The sequence below is a fragment of the Rattus norvegicus genome, chromosome 20 (genome assembly GCF_021556685.1).
Source record: "Rattus norvegicus strain SHRSP/BbbUtx chromosome 20, alternate assembly SHRSP_T2T, whole genome shotgun sequence".
Classification (NCBI taxonomy): domain Eukaryota; kingdom Metazoa; phylum Chordata; class Mammalia; order Rodentia; family Muridae; genus Rattus; species Rattus norvegicus.
The window spans coordinates 45,014,580-45,041,585 of record NC_141553.1 but is presented as its reverse complement, the minus strand read 5'-3'; the positions used below and the strand labels follow the sequence as shown (position 1 = coordinate 45,041,585).

Here is a 27,006-nt window from a genome sequence, read left to right as displayed (position 1 = left end):
TCCCTGATGATATAACAAGTGGCTCATAGGTTTGGAGTAAAAAGTGAGTCTAAAAGAGATATAATTGATTTCATTGAGTTCAACTCCTCTATGCCTCATGAAACAGCCAAGCAGTAACTGCCAAGCAAGTGCAACCACGTACATAACCAAATGGGGGAAATTCTCTGCATCACTTAAGTGTTTGCTGACGAAATGGAGAGATTATTATATTCCAGGTACATTGACTGGCATATGGCCTTGATCATACTTTAGTAAAAACAATCAGATTTTAGGAAAAAGTGTATATTTCTATTCAATCACTTTGAAATATGAAAGGAAACAAAGGTTAAAACAAGATATAGGACAATTTAACCTTGAAAAATTCTACTATAATCCCAGCCCTCAGAAGCCTGAGGACAGAAAATTTACAAACATAAGCTAGTCTTACCCACATAAACAACACTGGCTTAAAAGCCAAAACAAACGTAATGAAACTTAGCACAAAGTTTCATTTGCATCTGTGTGTGCACATGTTTATATTATTACAACATATACTGTATATACATATGTAATTTACAAATTAAATAAACATCGTGACAGTCAAAGAGCCACTAGCTGAGGAGTTATTAGCATTTGACAGGTGCCTGCAAGAATCTGTTTTCTTTAATGATATGACTACTAGTAGATGAACAGTGTGCAAACCCCATTCCCAGGATTAGCTGACCTAATGACCATGATGAGGAAAGAAAAAGAAAGGAAAGGAAAGGAAGGGAAAGGGAAGGAAAGGAAAGGAAAGGAAAGGAAAGGAAAGGAAAAGGTTGTGTGGGAAGAGATAGAAGGATGCCAATGATGGTTTTGTGAAGAGCTGGAATTTGAAAGGGATGGGTATTTTCAAAATATGTAGTATGAAATTCCCAAAGAAATATAAAACCTTTGTTTAAAAATAAAATAAAGGATAAAAGACATTTTGGGAGAAATATGACAAGAATTGGAGGGAGGTAAGGAGATTGGATACCATCAAATTTTATTTAATACATTTACAATGTTCTCAAACAAATTAGTGCTTATTGGAGATTACTTTATGAACCTTGATTAACAATTAAATCAATACACCATCAAGTTATCAATCAAGATTTGTTTAAATTCAGATTGCTTTTTCTATACTTATTTTATGATGAAAAAGAAAATCATGATGAAATGTCATTAAAAATTAGAAAACAATTCATATTTGATGATACAGTTGTGTTTTTAAAAAAGTTTTCATTAATTAAGAACCATAATATGTTATCATTTTAAGATAATACAAACTAAGTTTCATCCTAAAATAAAAATTCAAAAATGTTGTCTTAAGAATGATGACTTAAGCTCTTCCTAAGTACTATATAAAAAGATTTTTCTAATTATTTAAGTTTGAGTTATCTAAATTTTCATGTTCATCACACTTATTATTTATTAGTTATTCTGATAAACACTTTACATATGTTGTATTTCTTTTATTTCTCGCAATGCTTCATGCTATCCTGTTTCTAAATGTTTTAACATCTTTTCTCTCCCACCATCCCACCAGAGGTGGTGGAAAGGAAAGGTTAATAGAGCAAAGGAGGATGCGGGCCTGTTTAGACATATTTCCATGGAACAAATCTAATCTGCATTGTCAGGTTATCAGATATTTAATTCACATGAATCAGTATCGGCAGTGTGATCCACTCACAAAAGCAATTCATGAATCACCAATTTCAGGTCAATCAAGAAAAAAATCAAAACATTCTGTCAATCAATCAGAGTCCACAGAAGCTGCTGTTGGAACACCATCAAAGGGTTTTTTTTTTTTTTTATGGTGGATTTTTATCTTTGAAGTCATGACAAAGGATGGCCAATAAAAACATGGCAAGTTGTATCAATATCATTGAGTGTTGTCAGTAAAGACTAGCATTGATAAAGCCCAATGATGACCAGTAAAGAATGACAATGCATATCAATACTATCTAGCATCATCCATTGTTCTTTGGGTTATATTTATATCCTTTTCAAACATTACCAGGTCTCTCAAGCATTTGTTTTAACAAAGTATCACAAGTCTTTTTTCTAGGCTACCTACAAAAAACCATCCCTGTCTGAAACATCCTTTCATCAGACAGTTTCCAGAAAAAAAAATTCACATGACATAACCAAGTCTCTAAAGAAACCAAAAATCCCTACTTCACTATCCTCTCTTAACCACATCAGGAGCTATGGGTCTGTAGTATTAAATACTGTGTTTCACAGGGTAAATGTTTGAGGGACACACTTTTTTTTCAGAGCTGGGGACCGAACCCAGGGCCTTGAGCTTGCTAGCAAGCGCTCTACCGCTGAGCTAAATCCCCAACTCCGAGGGACACACTTTTAATTCTACATTTAAACATCTCCATCTTTCTGCTCTTGGTTATCGTAGTTACCACCAGGTGACTCACCCTGCCCGCTGCCTTGTACCCTTTTATAAATGTCCACTCCAGCCCCTTCTTCGTATTCAAGATTGTATTTCTGATTTTAAACTATGTTTTAAATTTTTCATAGAGATTTTAATTCGAGAGAGAGAAAAAATAAAGTGTACCTAACTCCTCTTGTAGATTATTCATCTTGATTCTGCCTAACACGGGATGTAATGGGAATGATTTGGTCCCATGTCTTGTCTGCCTGAGTGTGTGGATTATGAGCCTTTAGAAGTTGCAGTCTGGAAATCTCACAGTGTTTGTGAACATGATTTGTGCTTTTCTACGAGTTGTACGGCTTGCGGAGAAGCTGCACGGGTCGTTGGGCAGGCAATTGTTGTTGCCACACTTTGTACTCACCAAAGCTTGCTTGAAAACCCAACCTTTGAGATGGGGGCTGCGAGAGCAGAAGAAAACAGTGCAAGTTAGGTTCACCTAGAAAACCTTCTGGACACAAGGACCGAACCCCCGGAAAGCAAAGGAGGACAGTAACAAGCAAGTGTCTATTCACAGGCATCAAAGAGAGGAAACCGGTGTCTCAACATCTCAGAAAGTGAAAGAAGCTGGGAGAGACGTCACCTACCTCATAGTGGTGCTCTTTGGAGTCAGCATTACAGGTGGCTTGTTATACACGATCTTCAAAGAACTGTTTTCTTCATCCAGTCCTAATATCATATATGGGAAAGCCTTAGGAAAATGCAGAACACACCCTGAGGTGATCAGTGTCTTTGGTGAGCCTGTGAAAGGCTATGGGGAAAGGTCGAGACGTGGGCGGAGACATGTCAGCTTTGTTGAATATGTGAACCGGCTAAAGTGCGTGCCCGTGAAATTCTACGTGGAGGACTCTGAACCAGGGGAGCAAGGAACGGTACACGCAGAAGTGGAAGAGAACCAGGGAGTGGCCAGTCTGATTTTCGATTTGTGGAAGTGGCTCCTCCCAGACCTATTATTGTTGAAGATAACCGTTTCCAACAAAGTGAGAAGCCGCAAGCCACTGTGGTGCTTTCTGCCGAGAATGAAGGGATCCGTTCTCACTGTGATCCTCACAACTCTCTTCCAGAATTTGCTCAGAAAAACAAGGACAAAGTACGTCACATAGAAGGAAAACAAAATTTCATAGAATATATTTTGATCATATTCACCCATTTCTGTAACTCCTTCCAGTCTCTCTCTCTCTCTCTCTCTCTCTCTCTCTCTCTCTCTCTCTCTCTCTCTCTCTCTCTCTCTCTCTCTTCCTTTCTTCACCCCTCTCACTTTCCCCTTCCCCCTCAAGTCCAGTTTGTGTTTATCAGCAAATCCTGGGTGTCGGGTTTGCTCTGGAGTATGGTTTAACAGGCGTCACATCCTACTGAAAAAAGGACTTTCTCTTCTTCCAGCAGCAATTTATGAAACGCAAATAGCAACTGGGATTGGAGTGGGATTTTATGCCTACTCTTCCATGTTTGGATTTTGTCTGGTTTTACCTTGTGCAGATCTTTTGTATATTGCACAATTACTGTGTATCTTCCCCATCGTGCCTGGAAAACAGCTTCAAAGAAGGAACCCATTTGCTATGACTCTGAGAATCTCTCTGTCTCCTCTTCTGCATAAATTCTTGAGATGTGAGTGGAGAGCTGTGAGAACAGATGTCCTCTTTATAGTCTCTGTATATTGACCAGCTGTGGGCCTCTGTAAAAACTATCATCTACTATAAGGAGGAGCTTCTCTGATGAGAGTGAGCGATTTGCTGATCTTATAATGATAGGTCATGAAAAGTTCTTATTTTCTGTATCATTAACATAATTATCGTAGGCTTCCCCACTTGGATCAATGACCTACCTAGCCATAGATCCTTGGTTCATTTACAGTATCAGATATTTTTCTTGTAGAGGTCACTTTAAACCTTATTAAGAAGTAATTGGTTGCTCATATAACATTTGTGCCTCTACTGCACAAGTGAGCTCGTCTTGATGGTACTTCAAGTTAAAACTTAGCATCCTTAGCATCCTTTGAATTGAAAGTTTTTAAGATCTATGGCTCTTTACATCATTTTTTCCAGCCTGAATCTATACCACTATGACTACTTCAAAATTCTAGTGAAGTTGGTTCAACATTTATTGCTTAAATCTATCATCATGTCTCTTCCATGTCGATTACATATCCCACTTGCCTAGAACAACGGCTCCCAACTTTTTTGATGCTGTGACTTTTAATATAGTCCCTCGTGTTGTTGTGACCCCTAAACATAAAATTACTTTCATTGCTTCTTCATGACTACAATTTTTCTACTTTAATGAATCATAGTGTAAATATCTGAGTTTTCTGATGGTCTTATAGGACCCTCGTGATAAGGTCATTCAACCCCCAAATGGGTCAGTGCAGTGGAAATTTCTGGTCATAGCGTGTACTGCAGACTCACATGGTATTTTGCATAGGCAAGACTTGTGGGAGGACATGTATTGTTTGGAGAGAATATAAATAGTACTCAATGGACCGTGTAGTACTCAACAGACAGTGACAGCACCTTTACATAGCTAGCCCTTCAATGCTTCATTGGCCATGTCTTTGTTGACCTTGATTTTTTTGAGAGAGGCACATCAGAGAACTTCTCCTGCCATCCCAAAAGGTTCTGGTTGCTCCCTCTGACCCATGCCAATTCTGTAGAGGTCTGGCTGTTTCTGCTGGATTGTACCACTGCTGCTGATTCATGTTTGGTGTCCCGATGCTACTGAACTGTACTGCTGATATCCTAGAAAATGGAGACTGTGATTGTCCCAAGGAACTTCTTCTAAGCAGGCCTATATCTCCTTGTCCTATTGACCATCTTTTCTCCCCTACCTTTGGACAGTGGGTAAGAAGGGGGTTAGAAGCATTTAAGAAGCCTTACTAAAATAAGTTTTAAAAAATCTAAGCCTACAGGTCAGTGCCTACGGGTTGAGAATTGCTGCCATAGAACATTCTCTCTAACCTCTGTACGGATTTGCCCAAGTGCAAACTATGGCAAACGGTTACTTTTTTCTCTTTATGACTAGATCTCAAGACAAGCTCACATTGAGAATATATCTCCATTCATCCAGTCATTGTGACTTGTATCTTATATTCTTGCAAATTTTCTTTACATTTCCTATTATAACTCAATCTCCTTGGATATAGGACTAAGCATTTATATTCTAGAATCCCTAGGTTTTCCTATGTATATGATAGTACTTGGATAATAATAGTTATAAGCATTTGTAAACAGAGAAAATTATGCAATTTGCTTTTAATTAGGACTTTTTTCTATAGTTGGTCCCTGGTACAGACATATGTTTCAAATGTTACTTATACATGTACATATTTTAGGGTATCTTTGAATGTTCTCTACTCCAAAGTTAATTGGAAATGTTTCTGCTGAATGATTGCATTCGCTTTAGCTAGAACCTGAAAATCAGTATGCGTTGTAAGATAAATTTTATCTCTTGCTTGACAAACACACAAAGGACTACAAAATCTGTACCTGATGTTGATGCTATGGGTAATGAATTCCAGAAGAAGTCCTGAAAAAAGATGATTCTTCCATAGCCCAGGCATCTTTTCTAAAGTTAAACTATTTGAAGGATATATATATATATATATATATATATATATATATATATATATATATGTATGTATTGCGTGTAGCAATGCTTTAAGTCTGTCATATGCCTTACATGTTTATATTGTAGACAGTTTCAGATACTAAAATTATCAAGCACAAGAGAATACAATGTGGATATCTGCTAATTAGTAATTAGAGTATCTTATATATCTCACATACTTTGCTCATGTGTTAGATGCTCCCACATAACCATTTCTGTGTTTTTGTGCCAGACTTTAAAGGCAATGGACTTTTTTGGTGGTCTAAGAATGAATGTAAATCATGGTAGTCTGCTTTTCTTGCTAGGAGCTTTTTCTCGTGTGCCTTGAGAAAGCCACACTTAGAAGTCACTTTTTCTTTAATATAGCTGGTTGTGTGGAAGGGGGAAAGTGAAGTTTGGTGAGGAAAAAAAAATCTGTGAAGGAATCCTTAAAAGAACGGGTGTTCTGAAAAGTTTGCAGTTGCTTAAATCTTGTGGTAAGTTTTCTCTTTCTAGTCTTATAAACTTATGAAAGAAGTGGAAGAATAGCAGAACACATGCATAAAGAAAGAAGGGAGTTGCTGATGGTTTAAGAATTAAGCAGAGATCATGACTTGGGGGTGGGTAGGAAGGAAAGGTAATAGGTTAACTAAAATGAAAGATTATGATAAAGCCTTATGTAAAGTCAGTAGTTGATAAGTTAATTTCAAAAGGCAACTTTAAATAGAGTTCAATGTGAAATTCTCTCTATGGATAGATATGAATCCTTTCAGAAGACACAGGTTATTAAGTGAAAATACAGTACAGGGTATGGGAAACCTCCTTAAGCATTATTGTTCAAAGATGCCCCAGAGACCTCCAAAATACTATTGTCATAGCCCTTGGTTATCCACCATAGCTACATGACAAGATCCAATTACTGAAGAGAGTACACACTTTTCGCAAAACACACTACTAGAAGGGGACAGAAGTGATGGCTTAGTGCTTAAAAACACTTGGTGCTTTTTGAAAGGACCTAGGTTTGATTTCCAAATGGTAGCTCACAGCCATTACTCTGAGAGGGCCAGGTATGCACATGACTTACATAGTATACATACACGCATTCAGGCAAAATATGCATACTTCTATAACAATAATATAATATAATAAGAAAGTGAGAATGTGCTTTGTAGTTTCCTGGGTGAGGAACAAACAAACAAACTCATTAATTATCTTAGTAAGCAATGGTAATATTGACCTCCTGCCAAGCAAGTTGTGCCTACTGGAGCAATAGTGTGTCCAGTGTTACAGGGTAATTGCCTACTTTTGATTCAATTGGAGACCTGAACAAATTGGAATTTTATGTCTGATACTGTAATTCCATTGAAAGGTCCTATACATGGAAAGCCATAGGTACTACTGAAGAACTTGTTATTTAGTTCAATATTCATGCTGCCAACTTGTCTTCTGATTTATGTTCATACCTATAGACCCGGGATACTCTCAATTTTGAAAATAGAATGTTCCATTTTGTAAGAGATGTCGACAGAGAGATGAATGCCTGGCTAGAGTTCTGAAATATTCATTAACTCTCTGCACCACTACTACTAAAGCTCACAGACTACAAAGAAGAGGAGGCGGGGAGGATTTAAGAGTTAGAAGGTAGGGAGGAGTGCTTTAAATTGTTGTCTTCTAGACATGACATGGACTTTGCAATATTAATCTCACAGTAGCAGTACAGGGCATGCTCAGGATAAAACCAGTAAAAACATCGACATAGAAGAAATAGATAAGGTCAATGCTCAACAACACACTTAGGAACTATTGGCATCAGATACTTTCTGGGAAAGGAGAATCATCCTTTGCTGAGAATGTGCCCATTGCTAGGTATCATATGTTCCAGTTGATGGTCCTTTACTCATGAACTTATAGTAGGTCTAATTTAGTGGGTTATCAAAAACTAAAGGCATAAAGGAAGATCTATGGTAAGTTAGAGCTATATATGACCATATTTCATCCTCTATGTATATGAAATGTTAAAATATAAAGAAACCTTTTAAAAAATGAGTGTAGAGCTTGACATATGTATTCACGTATAGCCTTAAGGATATTTGTGTTACTGAGACGTACAACTATGGGACCATGTAGGAACTCTATGAGCGTTGTAGTAATTGGGGAATTTGAAGAGACGTATAGCAAAAGTAAGGGCCTACTTTTTAAAAGTGTATGGAAAACTTACTCTGCTATTTTCCATTCACCAAAAAGTCAATGTTTAAACAATTCTACACAGAAGAGCTTAAATTTCAAAACTATTATGGTGATTAACTAAATTTGAATTTTATTAGTTTACTTCTATAGGGATAATCAATTTTTAATCATCTGCCCAACACTTATTTAGAATTGATTCAATAATCACTTACATTTTTCTTACATTTTTCTAATATAAAATAATTATTACAATGGATATATGTAGCTATTCTAAATTGACTTATTATAAATAGTGTTCAAAGTCATTTCGTTTAGGAAAAAATGGTACTGTGATTTTTTTTCAGTAATCAATTATGATTGAGGAGAAACACTCAGTTTTTCTTCAGTCATGGATTTGTTTCTTAACTCATACTTCTTAAACAAATGCAAAAAAAATTAATTTATCATTAGTCACTAAATCTTGGTGCTGTTACCAGTTAATCTTCTGAGGTGGGACAGTTGTTACGCTACATTTGAAAAATAAAATACCATTTAAATATACCAAAGCACTGATAATATTATCAATATGCAATATTACAGAAATTGAGTATTCCAATGACATATTTCTTCTGTGGCCTCACCCAATTGTCAGGACTTCATAATCAGCCCCAACCTGTCAATCATCATAGCTGGGCAGGTCTACGGAGTGTTTTTGTTTCTGAAAAAAGTCTATTAGTGACTCCTAAAATCATAACTATGTCTTCCTTCTCCTACATGTCTAACAAAACATAAACAAAGGCAGCACACACTTTATATCCTGACAGGTCCTACAACCACTGATGTAGCTCAAACTAATGCCGAGCTTCCCTTCCACTGAGCAGACAGTGCTATAGCATGGATTCCATATGTAATATAAAATGGTTGTTAACATGTCTACCTACAATTTAACAACCAGAAAGAAGCCCATAGTATAAAAGTTACTATCTGAATCTGGTATCAGAATTAGTTGACTACTCACTAAGTATCACATCTCCTTTTCTGACCATACAATAGCTCTATATTTCTGTTTTTTCTGGTTAAGTAATGTGGTCAGGTATAGGATATGATAAAATAATGTAAGCAGATACATTACATATTATCAAAAACCTGTGGTTTATTTGTCTTTTTCCTTCTGTTGGGTAGGTGTTGATCCATGATCCTTTTTCAAGTTATGTATATTTAAAGAAAAACATTAAGATAAATATATAATTGTAAAAGGTTCAGAGTTCAATGTAGCCAAGTACCCAAACAGTTAAATTACAAATCTCTAACTTTGTGACCCATTGAATTCTACACTATTGCTCTTCCTATTTTACTAATGTGGGAAATCACAGGGGCACAGATGCATGTGTGTGTGTGTGTGTGTGTGTGTGTGTGTGTGTGTGCATGCGCGTGCATGTGTGTGGTGCTTAAAATGCCTTTAGCATGTCCTTTTCTGATGCCTCTTCTGACTTTGTTGCTTCAAGGTCAGCCAGCTTTTAGTGGACCTTTGGAGTGGGCCTAAGTACCATGACAATACTTGGCTTCCTACCTTCATAGTTTCTTATCATTTTCCATCATTTCTGGTTCAGATAAAGCTAGGCTTCATGAAGACCCTCCCAAAAAGCATGAAAACCAAGGAGAGTTATCCTGTTAATGGTGTAAGTTTTTGACCAATGGCAGGCAGAAGTTGCCAGATAGATCATGGCTCTCCCACCTTGTTTCTGGACAGTGTCTGAAGACACAGTCATACCCAGGTGAACTATAAGAGAATGATTTCTCAGTTATAATCAATGAATCACATCTGGTACCAAGGAGTGCCCATCTCAGGGGTTCACACATTGGCATCTGTTCTGCCTTCATTGACTTTTCCCCCTCTGTCTTTCCTTCTTTGTAATTATATAGTCTCACTAGTTTTTAGCAAATGGAATTTACTTCAGTCTCTATTTTCTGGGAACATTGAATGACTATGCACATTAGAATATGGCAGTGAGGACAAGAGAGCTATAGATGATGTGATATGAGGGTAGAGGAGAAAGGGTGACCTTGTTTCTAGATATAGTTTGCGGGGTGAGCTGGAAAAAATGATGAGGAAAACTCGGGTTTTTAGATTTAATTTCAAAACATGACTGTGGCTAGACTGTATACCATTTGGAAAATGTTAGAATATGAAATACAGGGATAAACTAACTTTTACAGAAGTATTCACAGTGGTAATCAAAGGCTGATTCTTAAGGACAAAGTAGAGATGAGGCTAAAGAGTCAGATAATGGAAGATGGTGAGAGACGAAGATAATCCCAGACTACCACACTTGGTGGTCAACTGATGGCAACCTGGAGCCTCCTGAGGGGGACAGAGAGGGAGGAAGAACCATGTTTGGATAGGGCTTCTCATTTTGTTACATGAAAATCTCCCTCAGGTGAATTAGACTATTTTCTAATATTCTAGTTCAGTAGCTCTGAAGCTTTCTTCCTACTTCATTACTCGAAGCTCCTTTCTTCAACCACTGCACCAGGTAGCACTGTCCCTGCTAATGAAGAGGGCTTGATTTCTGTAGGTCAGTTGTGGAGGCAGACCAGACACGTGTGCTTAGTCACCCTTTAAATGCATTCTTGGCACGTTTGCAAAGCAGGAGGTTAAAATCCTTATCTGAAGCAATTTGCAAAACACCTAAGTTGTTGTCAGCTCTGTGGCTGATGTCCATAGGAATTTCCACTTTAACCTGAGATTAACTTTTCTAATCAACTTGCCACTGATCTACTTTCAGCAGAGGTCAGGTTCTTCCTGTGACTGGATGTAAAAGAGGAAATCTTGTCCTAGAACCATGGAGATGCACCTGAGAAAATAAATAGTGCAGTCAGAAAGAAATGAGGACCCTAAAATAAGGAACATTGAAAGAAGTGAGACTAAATAAAATCGTGACCAGCCATGTGGCTTGGCAGAAAAAGAGCTTTGCTGACAAGCCTGAAGACCTGAATTCAAGCCCACAAGATCCAGATGAAAACAGAAAGTCAACCATGGCAACTTATCCTCTGACTTTCTTCATCATCTCTCTCTTTCTTTTGGTCTGTCTCTGTCTCTCTGTCTCTGTCTCTCTCTCCCTCATATCTCTCTGTCACACCCACGCACATACACCCACACCCACACCCACACCCACCCACACACACACACATACACACCCACACCCACACACACACACACACACACACACACAGAGAGAGAGAGAGAGAGAGAGAGAGAGAGAGAGAGAGAGAGAGAGAGAGAGAAAGAGAGTTTTTATTTGAATTACTACAGGTAAGCAAAATTGATAATTAAAATATGTTTTCTTAATTTGAAAAACATTAACAGAAATTCCACGGAGACAGGGGAATGATGGATTTCTAACTGTGTATTTTCACAAGTCTCAGAAGACCTAAATGTAGATGTGAGAATTCCATGTTGAACTGAGATTTGACATGGAGTTCTAAAGGCCATGTTTCCTACAATCAACTGGCCCTATAAGCCTTGTGGTGGGTAGCAATCACTCCCTTGCTCCCTAGAGGTGCATGGAATTAGCCAGGTGTTACGTGTTAGAATAAAAATTGAGGTAAACCGATGGCTTTACAAGTGAGACTGGAATGAGTGTTTTTCCTGCTGACTAAGTTCAGAGTGAATAGGCTTTTACTTGCAGGCTCCACCTGTTAACTCATGTCCATAAAGAGCATTGTTAGATCTCAGTCGGAATGTGAACTAGTAAGTAAAGACATAACTGGCTGCCTGTTTAGAATGAAGCCATCTGTCTTCTTGTTGCTGAGAAGTCTTCAGCAGATACTTTTAGCAGTATAAGTTATGGCCATGATGGCAGTGCTAGGGTATTCTCACATAGAAATAACATACCTCTCTTGCAAAAAAAAAAAAGATGCTTATTAATATTCTGTATGTATTAATTAATGCTAGAAATGAACACAGTGGCAGTTATTCCTTAACCTGTTAGTTCTCCCAAGAAAACACATGCAGAAACTTTTTAATTCTTTAACGTGTAGGCCTAAGCAGGGCAGAGTCTTACAAAGCTAGGTTAACTGGAGCATAGCCCAATCCAGCCAGGTGGCTTCCTTAAATTCCAGGCCCATAATCTCCTCTCTCCTGGTGAAAAGACTTTTTCTTTCTTCTTCCCAGAATTCCTTGCTCCCTTGCTGGAAGTCCTACTGAAAGGAAAATTATACAGATTTAAGGTTTAAAAATATGAAATTAAAAGAGTAAGTTTCAAAATTCAGACTCAGGCCTAAACACTGTGAAAAGCAAGTCCAGGCAGCCCCGCCCTGCCGCTAGGACTAACAGACCATAAAGGTAAAGAAAAGGAATGCAGGAACCAGCCCGAGTTATCAGGACTGACCCAAACCATCTGGCAGAAAGGCACCTCCCCCAGCTTACTCAGAGTCACACCTTAACCAGATGTCCTTCAAACCCTGATATGCCCCTAGCTCCTAAAATCCTGTACGCTCCAGTCAATAAGTACTCTCCTGCTGTGCTGTAATCTCACTGCCATGTTTAAATGAGCCAATCACTTATAGTTGCGCCAGAAATTAGCCAATTGTGTATAACCGCGCCAAACCCCCCTAGCCTTCCCTATATAAAACCCCTGACTTTTGAGCTTCGAGGTCGACACCTCTGTCTCCTGCGCAGGATACGTGTCGACCCGGAGATCCCCGTAATAGATCTCCGTAATAAACCTCGCCTTTGCTTATTACATCCAAAATGGTCTTTCTGTGTCTGGGGTCCGCGATTTCCCAAGACTTGAGTAAGGGTCTCTCTGCATGGGATCTTTCACTACCTATCTCACTCTATTGCCTAATCACAGGCTTTAGCATTTTTATTGGCCAATTAAATTGGGAAGCAAGGTTTGTACAAGAAAACATAGTGTATGTGAGGACTTGCTCTTACATCAGCCAGATCTGGGGGTACAGAATTTAGCATTTGAATAGATAACAGCACCAGACCACCCCCATCGTTCTTAGTATGCTTATTTAGATGCATATAGGAAAGGAAAGAGATTAAAACAAGTTTCAGGATAGAAAATAACAGTCATAAATCATCTATGATTTTTATGTCTCTTCAATGTTTTTCAACTTGAGGTCTGTATCTTGGAGGCAACTATACAATAAAGAGTAAAACTTGGGATCCATTTTCATAGTCGTGAAAGGAATAAATGTTACGTTCTACTATTTATATAAGTTTACTTAATTATTAAAATTATTTCAAACCCACAATGAACGGGTGCCCAGAGAATCCTGAAGACAGATTCAAAGAGAAGAACATTTGCTGATAACTAAACTCAACCCAGTCTGAAGAGACAGAGAAGACATAAACAGATCCAGGGTCCACAGATTTTTTAATTAGCTGACCAGAAATTTAAACTAGCCATGATTAACATAATAAAGACTGTCGAGAGAAAGAAAAACAGACAAGACAAGCAAGAACAAAGTGATAATGTGAATACAATAAAAATATCCCAAAATAGAATTAAAAAAGAAATTCTGATCATTAAAAATCAAAAGCAACAAAGGGGAACAGAGCATAGATTTTTTTTTTCAAAAAAAAATCTACATTGAGATAGAAATGAGAATAGTTCTGAGGGTTCAAATGGAGACCAGAAACAGTGGGGAAAAGAGCTAGAAAATATGTTTATAGAAACTCCAAAACCCAAAGTGTGCAGGAAGTGAGAAAAACAAAGTGTCCAGAACCTGTGGGACAACTATAAAAGGGAATTGCAGAGGGAGAAGAAACACAGAAAGGAACTGAAGAAACCTTTGAGTAATAATAACTGAAATTTACTATTAATTTTCCACTAATTCCCTACCTCCCTACCAAATAGTATTCCTTCAGTTTTCATGTCCTCAGTGTGTGAGTATGCATGTGTGCACGTGTGAGTGCTTAAGTGTGTGTGTGTGTGTGTGTGTATGCATGTGTGTGTATCTATGTATGTCTGTGTGTATATATATATGTGTTTGTGTGTATGTGTCTTTGATTGTGTGTTTGTGTCTGTATATGTCTGTGTATATATGTGTGTGTGTGTGTATGTTTCTTTGACTGTGTGTTTATATCTGTATATGTCTGTCTCTCTGTGTATATGTCTGTGTATGTGTCTGTGTGTGTGTCTGTGTGTGTGTGTGAATGTTTGTGTGTGTGAATATATGTGTGAAAGTACATCTGTGTGTCTGTGTGTGTCCGTGTCTGTGTGTATCTGTATGTATCTGTGTGTCTGTGTGTGAGTGTGTGAGTGTGTATGTGTCTCTGTGTGTGTGCATGTATGAGAGAGTGTGTCTCTGTGTGTATGTGTGTGGTGTGAATGTGGGGTATATGTGGGTGTGTATGTGCTGCTGCAAGTTGAACCCACCACCTGCCATTTTCCCTACAGTCTGGTCAAGGACTTAAGGTTTTGCCATAGTCTAGCCTCTGAGCACAGCAGGTGATTTAGTAGTGGTTCCTCTAAGTCCTCGTACACTACCACCCCCCCTCAATGTGCTGTACACTGTGCAGCTGCTCCCACCCCAAGTACTTTGCATAAGCATTTGCACCTGTTTGGGGTACACCTTCCTGCCATCTTCCTCTCAGTGACTACTCCTCAATATTCATACCCAAGCCCAGGTGTTACTCAAATTCCTTACGACTTTCATCTCGTTCCTCCCACGGTAACACTTATCATAATTGTACGCCTATCACAGTTGTGCCATCGGTTTTAATTACAACTCCACGAAACCAAAGATAGCGTCCGACCCTTCTCCTTGTTTATACCTTTGACTCAGGACTAGAAATAGGGCTGGTATTGCTAAATAATTTTTGAAGCAATAGGGAATTATCTTTAAAAACGAAACAACATATATACTTATAAAATGTGTTTTCTTCTGTTACAAAACAAACCCATGAACATCAGAAGGATTTTATTTGGGTCTGTTTTTAATCATGCGTTAGGCAAATGTCTGCCAGTATGGTAACATATCACCCAAGGTCCTGATTCTGATTACTCTCTTAACTACTGCTTAAAAGTCTGAGCAGAGAAACCTTAATTGTGGCTAAAGATCATCCCTATTAGATTGAAACTTCTGAGACTAGAGAGAAATATTCCTTTAGGAAATGGCACTCAAGTTGGATTAAAGTGGAGTTCTCTAATTCAGAAGCAAATTGCTGCCTTTAAGCTCTTATGTCTAAGCAAATACCCATTTTCAGAGTTACCTTTTTTAATGTTCTATTTATATCTCATCATCATCACCATCATCATGATCATCATTACCATATCTTGCAGTTAAAATGGTACAGGCACTTACCGAACGCTGCTGTGTGCTTTCTGGAATCTAGGTCTTAAGGGGCAGAACGGGGAGGAGGTCCACCCAGCTCATGGGTGGCCAATAGTCCCTCGGGTAGGTGATGAAAGTCACATAAAGACTTTGTTTCTTCACTCTATCCTTTTCTAGACCCAGAATCACTCCTACTTACGATGATTTTTAGCGCCTTTTCCCCAAGGCTGAATTGCTTCCAGAGTGAGACAAGGAAAGTAGAGATACAGCAAGCCCTGTGTTAGAGATTCATATGTGATGAACTAGATTTCACTTAGATGGGGGCTATCAAATCCAAGGGTATCTCACTGGACAAAGATAGCGATAAGCCTCCAATGCTTCTCTGTTCATTTTTTCTGCCTACCAATTTTATAATGCTTTTAGGATCAATTGGGGTGTTTTATAGCATGAAATATGACAGATGTTAAGTGCCTTGTGTATGCTACATTTAACACTATGAATCTAGGGAGAAATACTGTGTAGTATTTATATTTACTATGATGACAGTAAGTCTTAGTATTTAGAAAAAATGTACGGTTGCCTTTCTTTAGTCAAGAAAATTCAGAGTGAAATCATTTACCACTGTGTTTCTTCTTTGAAACCTATGTAGAACAAGCACTTACCTAGTTACGTAATGGGGAGCCCAGAGGGGCACTTTTGAAACTTGCTGGGTTTGTGGGTTAAGTGGTTGAAGCAGCTGAAACTCTTGTTTCAGCTGGTATCCTTTTGCTTTCTTGAGGGTGGGGTGGGAAAGCTAGATGTCTCATCCCCCTGCCTTTCAGCAAGTTTCCATTCCTATCAACAGCTGAGATCTCATTTTCAGAGAAGAGACACAAGGAGCAGGTGGCAGGTGGAGGTGAACAATGGAAGCTGGCCCAAGTTATGGATTTCCAATCAATTGCATCAGTTCTCATGCCCATAAGGGTTAGATACAACCTGATTACTCAGAAACACATGTTTTCCTCTCCTGCCAAGCGAAATTTCCTGGGAATCTCACTATTCAGTTCTTAAGAAAAACAAAACAATGAAACCTGAAGGTAGCTGGATGGAGCTGGGAACAAATAATCTTAGTGAAGTAACCCAGACCAGGAGAGGAAAATGGTCCATCTCTTCTCTCCTAGCTAGCTTTAACATTCAGATATGTGGGAGACCCACAGAGGTCAGGAAATTAGTAGAGGCCATGGGAGATTTCAAGGGAGGGGAGTTAGAACACAAAGACATAGAGGGTTAGGAGAAATAATGGAACAGGAAGGATTAAAAGGGGTGAGGGATGGGAGGGCAGGGTAGAGGAAGGATCTACAGAGGGATAACTGACACTAAAGACCTGTTGATAAAGCCCAGTTCGGGAAGGCAACTAAGAGCATTGGCAATAGGCTGCCATGTTTGGGGGTCTAGAAACTCACTGGTCTACAACTCTAAATTGGATAACTTATTCATGGCACTAGGTTTTTCTGTTTGTTAGTTGGTGGTGTCCAATAAAAGCATTATTACACCTATATAAGGTAATTGCATATAAATATATCTTTTGATATGTATCGGAGGGTGGTTCAGGGCTGTGGCATCTGGTAGGTCATATGGTCATATACTCATGTGCATAAAAGGAACACTAATTGAACCCAGCAAATTTCAAACAGAAACAGTTGAGAGGGTACGTTACAGGGGCATAAATGATGATATGCACATTAAATGCAGTGAGAACTGAATCTAAATAAATTTCAAAGTTTTACAGATCTAAATGGAAGTTGATATTGGCCAATACTTTTTCAAAGCAAGCCTGGGAGAAGTTATAAGGAGGAAGTGAGAGTGAATAGGTTCAAAGTACATTGTATGTACGTAAAAATTTTCCAACATAGATAAATAAAATAATAAAAATAAAAATAAAATAAATGGAAAAGCAATGTGGGGAACAAATAATTCCAATGATGGCATTTCAAAGGGTTTTTGGGGGGCACCACCCCCCAAAAGAATCTCCCCTCCTCCAACAGTCATCAACCATAATCAGCTATGGGTTCATTTAGCAAGGACCCTGTGTCATATTCAGTAGATACTATTACAGTGCAGTCCTCCTCAACCTCCATATCTTAAATTCTTCAGTCCCCCTCTTCCAAAATTCTCCCTGCAACATAGGTGCAATGTGATAGAGAAATACCTTAATTTGTTTCCAGAATGGTTGGATAGCATTTCTATTTTTTGAGTGAGAAAATATAGTTATTTTGAAGTAGAAAGTGGAGAAGAAATAAAAATTGTAGCATTTCCGTTTGGCAAAATATTCAAAAGATTTTAAAGTAGAGGCAAGTTTTATGTTGTAAAATTTTTGTAAAGATACATTTTCTAAGTTATAAGTTTGAGAAAAATTCCAACTTTGCAAGTTTCTTAAACCTCATCATACACAGAGATAATTTTTAACAATCAAATACTGTGTGGGGTACAAGAAAGAGTGAACTTAAAGAAACAATAACTTTATTTTAAAAATTTAAATCACAATACTTAATATTTTAAAAAAAATCTCAAGTGGCTTAATGTTAGATCAAATATGGGAGTTTACATCAAAAATAATGACTTAACTAAGTCCATATGGTTTAAGTGAGAGATAAAATCCTATTTACTATGTAAGTTATTAGTAATATTTACAAAAAACAGAGTGAAACTTTTTAAGAGCTACTTCTTTTTAGAAAGCATTTTAAAACTAAAACGTAATTAATATCATTTTCTTATAGTTATACATAGTTTCTCATATATATGTATATATGTATATATATATATATGAATTTGTTATTCTTAAATACATGAATGCAATCTGCTCCATTTAGTGCTACTTAAAGACACATATGCTTTCTGGCCTAACCATTGATAAGCAGTTTGAGGCTCACCCCTGGGGAAGACTATTTCTCTTACTCTCAAAATTTCTTAGTTGCTTGTCGTTCTTTGTCTGAGGGTATGGTCCTGTCACATTTCCCACTTCTATGCTATTATGTCTATTGATGATATCATTGCTTGGGTCTTTTTTGGGCAGCCATATTATTTGAGGTAGTGTAGGTGTTTCCTAAAAATTGCTTCATACTTGAATATATATATATATATGTATATATATATATATATAAACTTTTTCTGTTTAACATTTCTCCAAAAAGTATAGTATACCTAAGATTTTTATAGAATTTACACAATGTTTTATATGAAAAGTAATCTAGACATAACTTAATACATAGAGATGAATGTATGTGCAGTATATATAAATAGTGTATCATTTAAATACTGGATTTGAGCATCCCCACATTTGTACCAGAGCCAGTTTCCCACAAATACCAAGTGGAAGCTCTTATGTGAAATTATACTTACATTTCTTTGAGGAAGGTGTGTGTGTTAGGGGTGTTAGTGAGAAGTGTCAGTCACCTGTAGGGAAGCACTCTTAGGGCTGTACAGTCATTAAATTGTATGTATGGCACCATATGTTCAGGAGATCAATGGGTCATTTGCTGGAAACTTCTTATATAAACTGCAAAAATTCCAAGTCAAGTACTAGTCTGGAAGTATTATTTTTTAAAAGGATGTTCAAGCTTCATGGAAACAGTGTGCAGTGTTGTGTGTTTCTGGTGTAATTCCTGTGGCCGTGACACTGTTATCCCACACAACATTAAGAAATAAATGACCCCCAGAGGGGATTTCTGCCAGTGTCTCTGCCCTCTGCTAGTTTAGATATTCTAGTTCTTTGAGTAGAGAAAATAATTGCAAGTCTGAAGGGTCTAGCTCTTGCCATCAGATGACCACACAGTCTCAGGGGCCAGGCCAGATAAAGCTGAGGGGACTAGAACATATAATGGCATATGATTAATACCCCAGGATAGCATAATAAGGTGACATAGAGACAGGAACACTTTACCCAGCACTGTCCTAACCTAGGACTAACCCAAAAGACTTTTGGAGGAGCTGTTCCAGACCATGCCTGCAGACTGATTGAAATGATGAAAGGAGGCAGTCACTGTGACAAGCCAGGCAGATTCTTCCTCAGTATTTTTCCAAGCCACTTTGGAAAATAGTCTTCATAGGTGCTGGCAACTCCAGGAATTGGCTCAGCTGAAAAGATCTGCCTTTTCAGGCCATTTACAAGAAACCGCTAACGGCGGCGAGAAAGTGGAAAAGTCTGTCCTTGGGAAGGGATCCTAGCCTAAAGTTTTCCTCTCCTTGTCCTTATCATACTGAGCTCTGCTTCTGAGTCAACATTCTACATAGTAACATTAACATCTTAGAACCCAATGCTATCAGTGTCATTTCTTATTGTTGCATCTTCAATAATGCAGCTGACACTGTTCTCTAGTTACATAACCTCCATTCATGTATGTCTACATACATGTTTTTTACCTTTCCTATGTTCCCTTCTGACATCATTGCTGTGTTCTTCATCTAAAGATATACTTCAAGTATATCTTTTTAGTGAAAGTGTACTGGAAAGGTTTGTTTCAGAATGTTCTATCACTAGTCTTAAAATAATTGCTTGGGTCCCCAGCTCCGGGTAAAAAAAAAAGACAAAAAAATAATTGCTTGAAAATGACCCTATTACTTGGGGGAAATAGTCTCACAGTGTAGGGTTCCGGCTTAGTAATTTCATTCTTTCAGTACATATACTTTTAGTAATTTGTTAATTTTGGAAATGTGTCTTTTTGTATGATACTTTAAAAGAATTTTCTGTGAAAAATAGCATCAGTTGTTTTCTGAGGTATAAAGTACTTTCTATCTGAAGTTTAACATTTTTTATTACCTTCATAAATTTTCTGCTTTCATCTCAGAGAATATTGCTTTTTCAGAGTTCTTATTTGAGGATTGAAGACATGCATCTTCATGTACATGCTTATATATGTATATACACATACAGATATACATATAAAGCTATATACATATATACATATACACATATAAAAACATATGCACATATACACATACATTTACATATACTGCATACATGTATAAATATATATGTATGCATATGTATATGTTTGTACACACATACACACACATATATACATATACATGAATGTATACATATATAATGTGTGCATTCATTTTATTTTTTCATTTATTATCCCCGCCAGTGGGGACCCAGTTATTCAGGGTCCCGAAGAGGCTTTCTACCTGTGGGCCAAAATGGGGGTAAAGAGAAGAAGGAGACCAAGCAAAAGTTCTGTTGTCAAGGTCTCGTTTATTGGGATGAACGTTACAGCTTTTAAGGCTTTCAGGTAGGGGGAGTGACCTTTGTGAAACATGAAGGAGGGGGAGATGAGGGTATAGGCAGTGATAGCTGGAGGCAAAGAGGTCAGGCGATGAGGTCAGGTGGTGGAGACACTGGGTGTAGACTGAGGAGATAACTGGTATCTGCTCGAGCTGAGGCATCCCTTGAATGTTATCTTCCTGTGCTGTAAATTCATGGGAGAGGCTTTGTCCAACAATCTTAAGACTTATGGCACTCATCTTAGGGGTGAATATCTGTGGCCAAACAACCCAGAGTCACCTAGTCACTTTGAGCCATGCAGTCAAAAAGCGGTTAGGCCCAAATCCAATATGGCTCCGTGCAATTTATCTTTTCATTTCTTTTTTATTAAATATTTTCTTATGAATCTTCCCATTCATCAATTCCTTCTTTCATTCTGTCTATCGGACAAACAGATTTAGTAACAGTTTTTCAATTAAAGATTTGTTTTTAGATTCGTTTTTTAATCTCCCCACCTCTGTGGTGTTTTTGCTATGATAACTTTAACATTTGTATCTGATAACTGTTATCTACTTTCCTTACAGGACATTTCTCTTACATCTGTTATATTTTTGTTCTGTATGTTTGCTCTTGCGTATTCCTGACTCCTTTGGGCTCAGGTAAGTTTTGTTGAGTTATCTGAAATTTCATAAAGTTTCGTAAGCAATGATGAATGTTTTCTATATGCAGACAGGAAAAGTCATAGCAGTAGTTAATTCAATTCCAGAGCCTGAGGGCATCCTGGGTCTCACCCCAACTGCCAATATGGTTTTGTCCTTCTTTAACAGTAGAGTTTAGCTCTCTAGGATCCTAACATGTTATGAACCTCATTTCTTTTGGTTCTGAAATCCTATTTCTTTTTCTTTTTAGTATGAAAAGGAGCAGAAACTCTGACCTACTCCAAGATGGATTCCCTAGGAAAATGCACCCCAGTCTTAGACTTAACTTTCTAGGGCCCCTTTACATAGACCTTGACCCCTCAATCTTCATTACTGTGCCAGCTGTTTAAGAAATTGGTCATGTAGCTTTTCTAGTTACTTTTAGTAGAATATTTGATTTGGATTCCACTAGCTGCCACGATTAGCTGTAAAACTCCAGTAATAACCACTTCTCAATCTGGCTTTTGTATTTTTAGAAGATGCAGTATCCCTTTATGTTGTTATTGATTTTATTTGTTTCTTTGGTATGGTTGTTTTGAGACAAGAGTTTTTTGGTATAGCTCCAGCTTTCTGGGAATTCAGGCTGTAGGCCAGGCTAGCCTCAGATTCCGATTTGCCTGACTCTACCTCCTGAGTGCTGGGATTAAAGGCGTGCACCACCACCACCTAGCACAATGTACTGTTCTTAAAACAAAAGCAAACAAAAAAAACTATCAAGCTCACTTTTCCTATTAACCTTCATTTATTTTACTCATTAAACTTTCTTCTGTCTTCTCTAAGTTGCTTATGAAAAAAACTAGTTACACAGGAGAATACTCATCCTTTTCTAGAATAGAAGTATGATTTGTTAAGAACACTAACACGCCTAACTCAGAGCTTGCTCTTTAAAAAGTAGAGGTTAAAGGTGAATAGATCACAAATGGCATTTATAGTTAGATGAAAATTATATATAAAATATTCTCTGTATGATCAATGTTTAGCCTCAAAACCTTGATCTTGAAAGTTAAGATTCCGATCCTGGCAATAGAGGCATACTGTTGAATGCTTCCCATTGACAGTATACAGACTGTTTATATAGTCTGGTGTCTTTTACTCCTCCACGTCTCATCCTTAACTGTAAGTAAAACTAAAAAATGTCCTAATAACAGGTAATATTTTAAGTGAAAACTCTACAGGAGCCAATTTTAATCAAATTCATGTTAGGCTAGCATTCCTGTTTTTAGCAAAACCAAATGTTTTATATATGCATCTGAACATACAAATTCAAGAACAGATACTGATGGAGAAATGTCTACATTGTGTGCTGATTCATAAAAGTAGCTTCCCTTAAAGCAAATCAATACTGTGTAGTATTGTACTACTAACTAGTAACTAGTTACTAGTACTAGTAACAAAGAATGTGGCAGCTTGACTTTAATGAAATAGTAATGCTATGACTTCACATCTACTCATGTACACAAAAATCTAATTTGCTCTTGTTTTGTATGTGAGTAGACATTACCAAATCCAATATTTACATTTTTTTCCTGCTAGTCATAATTAGGTGATTAGTTTTTTTATGTTGTTTTCCTATTCCTTAAGCTGTCCTTGGTAGCTTCGTAAACACTTAATTTCAACTTCTTTTTCTTTAAATAATGATGAATAGGTTTATATGTTGGGTAAATATACTTGTAAGCAAATTTTCGCATCTCCATTTTTTGTCCAGAGTGTGAATTTTTGTTATGTTTTTATTTTTATCTACATACAAAATTCCATATAGCCCAGGATGGCCCTCTACTTCCTATGTAGTCAAGGAAGATTTTGAACCTCTGATCTTTCATCCTTTAACACATCAGTGCTTGGATTATAGGTGAAGTAAACCTTTAAAGTGTAGTTAAACCCACACACTTACGGATACTTGATTTTGACAAGGAAGCCAAAACCATACAATGGACAAAAGAAAGCATCTTTTTTTTCTTTTCTTTTTTTTTTTTTTTTTTTCGGAGCTGGGGACCGAACCCAGGGCCTTGCGCTTCCTAGGCAAGCGCTCTACCACTGAGCTAAATCCCCAACCCCAAAAGAAAGCATCTTAAATATATAGTGCTGGTCTAACTGGATATTTGCATGTAGAAGAATGCAAGTAGATCTATATTTATCACCTTGCACAAACCTTAAGTCCAAGTAGATCAAGGACTTCAACAGAAAACTGGATACACTGAATCCAGTAGAAAAGAAAGTGGGACACAGCCTTGAACACATTGGCACAGGAGAAATTCTCCTAAATCAAACACCAGTGGCTCTAACTCTAAGATTAACAATTGGTAAATGAGACCTCATGAAACTGAAAAGCTTCTGTAAGGCAAAGGACACTATCAATAGGACGAAAGGGCAGCCTACAGATTGGGAAAAGATCTTCACCAACCCTGCATTCAACAGAAGGCTAATATAAGATATATATAAAGAAGTAAGACTCCAATAAACAATATAACCCAATTTAAAAATGGGGTACAGAACTAAACAGAGAATTCTCAAGAGAAGAATCTTGAATAACCAAGAAGCACATAAAGAAATGTTCAACTAGTTAGACAGGTATGTGTCCTTCTCCAGTGGAGGAATGGGAACAGCCACCTACCTTCAAAATTTTTGACCCAGAATTACTCCTGTCTAAAAGATATGCAGGGACAAAAATGGAGTAGAGATTGAAGGAAAGGCCAACCAGTAACTGACCCAACTTTGGACCCACCCCAGGGGCATGCACCAAAACCCTCACTGATACTATTTTGTGCTAGCAGGCCGGAGCCTCAGTCTGTTGTCCGATAGTCCCTACTAGAATTTGACTAAGACTTGTGCATATACTAATGGCCAATGATTGGACTGAGGTCAAGGACCCCTACTAAAACGATAGGGATGGATTGAAGGAGCTGAAGAGGATAGCAACTCCCTAAGAAGTCCAACAGTGTCAACTAAGCTAGATCCTAGTGACTAAGTCACCAACCAGGAGCATACACAGGCTGTTCTAAGGCTCCCAGCACATATGTAGCAGAGGACTGCCTTGTCTGACCTCAGTGGGAGAGGAAGAACCTAATCCTGTAGAAACTTGATGCCCCAGGAATGAGGGAAGTTCAAGGCAGGGGAGCACCCTCTGAGAGGCCAAGGGAAAGAGGAATGGACTGAAGCACTCTGAAGACCCATCTAGGTTTACCACTCCTGGGTTTATATCCAAAGTATACTCCTCCATACCACAAGGACACTTGCTCAACTATGTTCATAGCAGCCATTTTTGGAACAGCCAGAAACTGGAAGTAGCCCAAGTTCCCTCATTGAAAGAATAGATAAAATACTGTGGTTCCTTTACACACCGGAATACCATTAGCTATTAAAAAAATGAGAAAAATTTGCAGGCAAATGGAAAGAACTAAAAAATATCATTCTTAATGAGGTAACCCAGACCCAAAAGGACATGCATGATATCTACTCACTGATAAGTGGATATTAGCCAACCATGATAGACCTTACAGACCCAAAGAAGGTGTAATGGTTTGTATATGCTAGGCCCAGGGAGTGGTACTATTAGAAGGTATGTCGAGGTATGTGTGACCTTGCTTGTGTTACTGTGGGTATGGGCTTTAAGAACCCCATCCTAGCTGCCTGGAAGCCAGTATTCGAACAGCAGTCTTCTTCAGATGAAGACAAAAAATTCTCAGCTTCTCTTGTACCATGCTTGCCTGGAAGTTCCCACCTTGATGATAATGGACTGAACCTTTGAATATGTAAGCCAGCCCCAACTAAATTTCCTTGAGTTGCCTTGGTCAGTGTATCCGTTCACAGCAGTGAAACTCTAAGACTGAAGGTAAACAAGAAGGAAGAACCAAGTGAGGATGCTTGAAGTCCTCTTAGAAGAGGGACAAAATAATCATGGGAGGCAGAGGGAGGAAGGGATCTGGGTGTGAGTGAGGAGGTGGAGAGGAGTAGAGGGGCAGGATTAGGTATGGTGAGGGACAGGAGAGAGGCCCAGAGGGCCAGGAGAATGAGTGGAAATATTCGGCTGCTGGGGGGTTGGGCACGCAGAGGATGTCTAGGAAGTCCTAGAGGCCTGAGATGGCAAAGGTGCCCAGGAGTCAATGTGAGTGACCTTAGCCAAAATGTCCAACTGTGGGGACATGGAACCTGAAAAGACCACCTCCAGTAGCCAGAAAGAACCCCCAATAGAGGGATGGGGACACCAACCCACCAACACATCTTTTGACCTCAAATTGGTCCTGTTTAAAATAAATTTAGGGACAAAGAAGGAATAGTTACTGAAGGAATGGGTAATCAGTGCCTGAACCAACTTGAGACCCAACCCATGGGCAGGCACCAATCCTGGACACTCTTAGGGATGCTATGTTGTGTTGCAGACAGGAGCCTAGCATAGCTGTTTTCTTAGAGTCTCTATAAGCAGCTGACTGAGACAGATGTAGATATCCACAGTCAAACATTTGACTGAGGTCAGGGAGCCCTGTGAAAGAGTTAGGGGAAGGTCTGAAGTCCCTGAGGCAACTACACAGGAAGAATAACAGTGTCTACCAGCCTGGAGCCCTAAGAGCTCCCAGAGACTGAGGTACCAACCAAAGAGCATACAGGGCTGGGACCCTGTCACACAGGCAGTATAGGGCTGCCTTGTTTGGCCTCAGTGAGAGAGGATGCACCTAACCCTGTAGAGAGTTGATGTACCAGTGTGTGTGTGTGTGTGTGTGTGTGTGTGTGTGTGTGTGTGTTACCCTGTGGGGACTCCCTCTCTGAGGCAAGGGGGAAGAGGGTTTGGGGGAGGAATGCTGTGAGAGGGGACTGGACAGGGACAGCTTTGGGGGTATAAATTCATAAATAAGTACAACAAAAACAAAAACGAGCAAACAAAACCCCAAATCACTACCATTATGCAGACCAGTCACTGTGATCAATGACTGATTCTCCAGCTGGCCCACCATAGGGCACTCTTCAGAGCTGCTCAATGTGAAATTGGAAATTAGGTTAAAATATTCGAGTTTTATGTATATGTGTGTCATCTGCTGTTGTTATTTGATTCTTTCCCTTCATCTTACTTTATTTTTCTGTAATTTGCATGGTTCTTTCCTGAGTGTGAATTTAATGGATGACAATGTGGCCCAGGGAAGCAAAACATTGGTAGATAAATGTAAGAATATGCTTGACCCCACCTTTTCTGTTTCTGACTCTAGTTTTTTTCATCTTTCCCCTTTGTTCATTCAAAAATATCATTTCCATCCCTTTTATGTTTTCTTATGAAATTCTATTATATTTTTACATTATAACAAAGTAATACTATAAAAACCACAGAAGGTAGTCCAAAGAAAAAGAAAATGTAATTAGTTTGAAAATACTAGCTATTTAATAAATGTTGCATTTTAAGATTAAAATTTAGATTTTACTTTTATTAAAGGAACATTGATCAAGGACATTAGTGATTTATAATGCAGTGATATAAAGCAGTGATGGTTTTGTATTTCCTGTACAAAATATTTCATAAGACAACAACTTGATCATTTAGAATGTTTTAACAATACGAAGACAGTGGTAAATGGGAAAATTTATTTCCTAATGATGCTGTTAAT

The 27,006-nt window shown here is 38.2% G+C and overlaps 1 pseudogene; it reads left to right on the top strand.

Annotated features, from left to right (window-relative positions):
• Positions 1–2,715: 2,715 nt before the first annotated feature.
• Positions 2,716–27,006, top strand: part of Timm21-ps1 (translocase of inner mitochondrial membrane 21, pseudogene 1) — a 109,337-nt pseudogene continuing 85,046 nt past the window's right edge.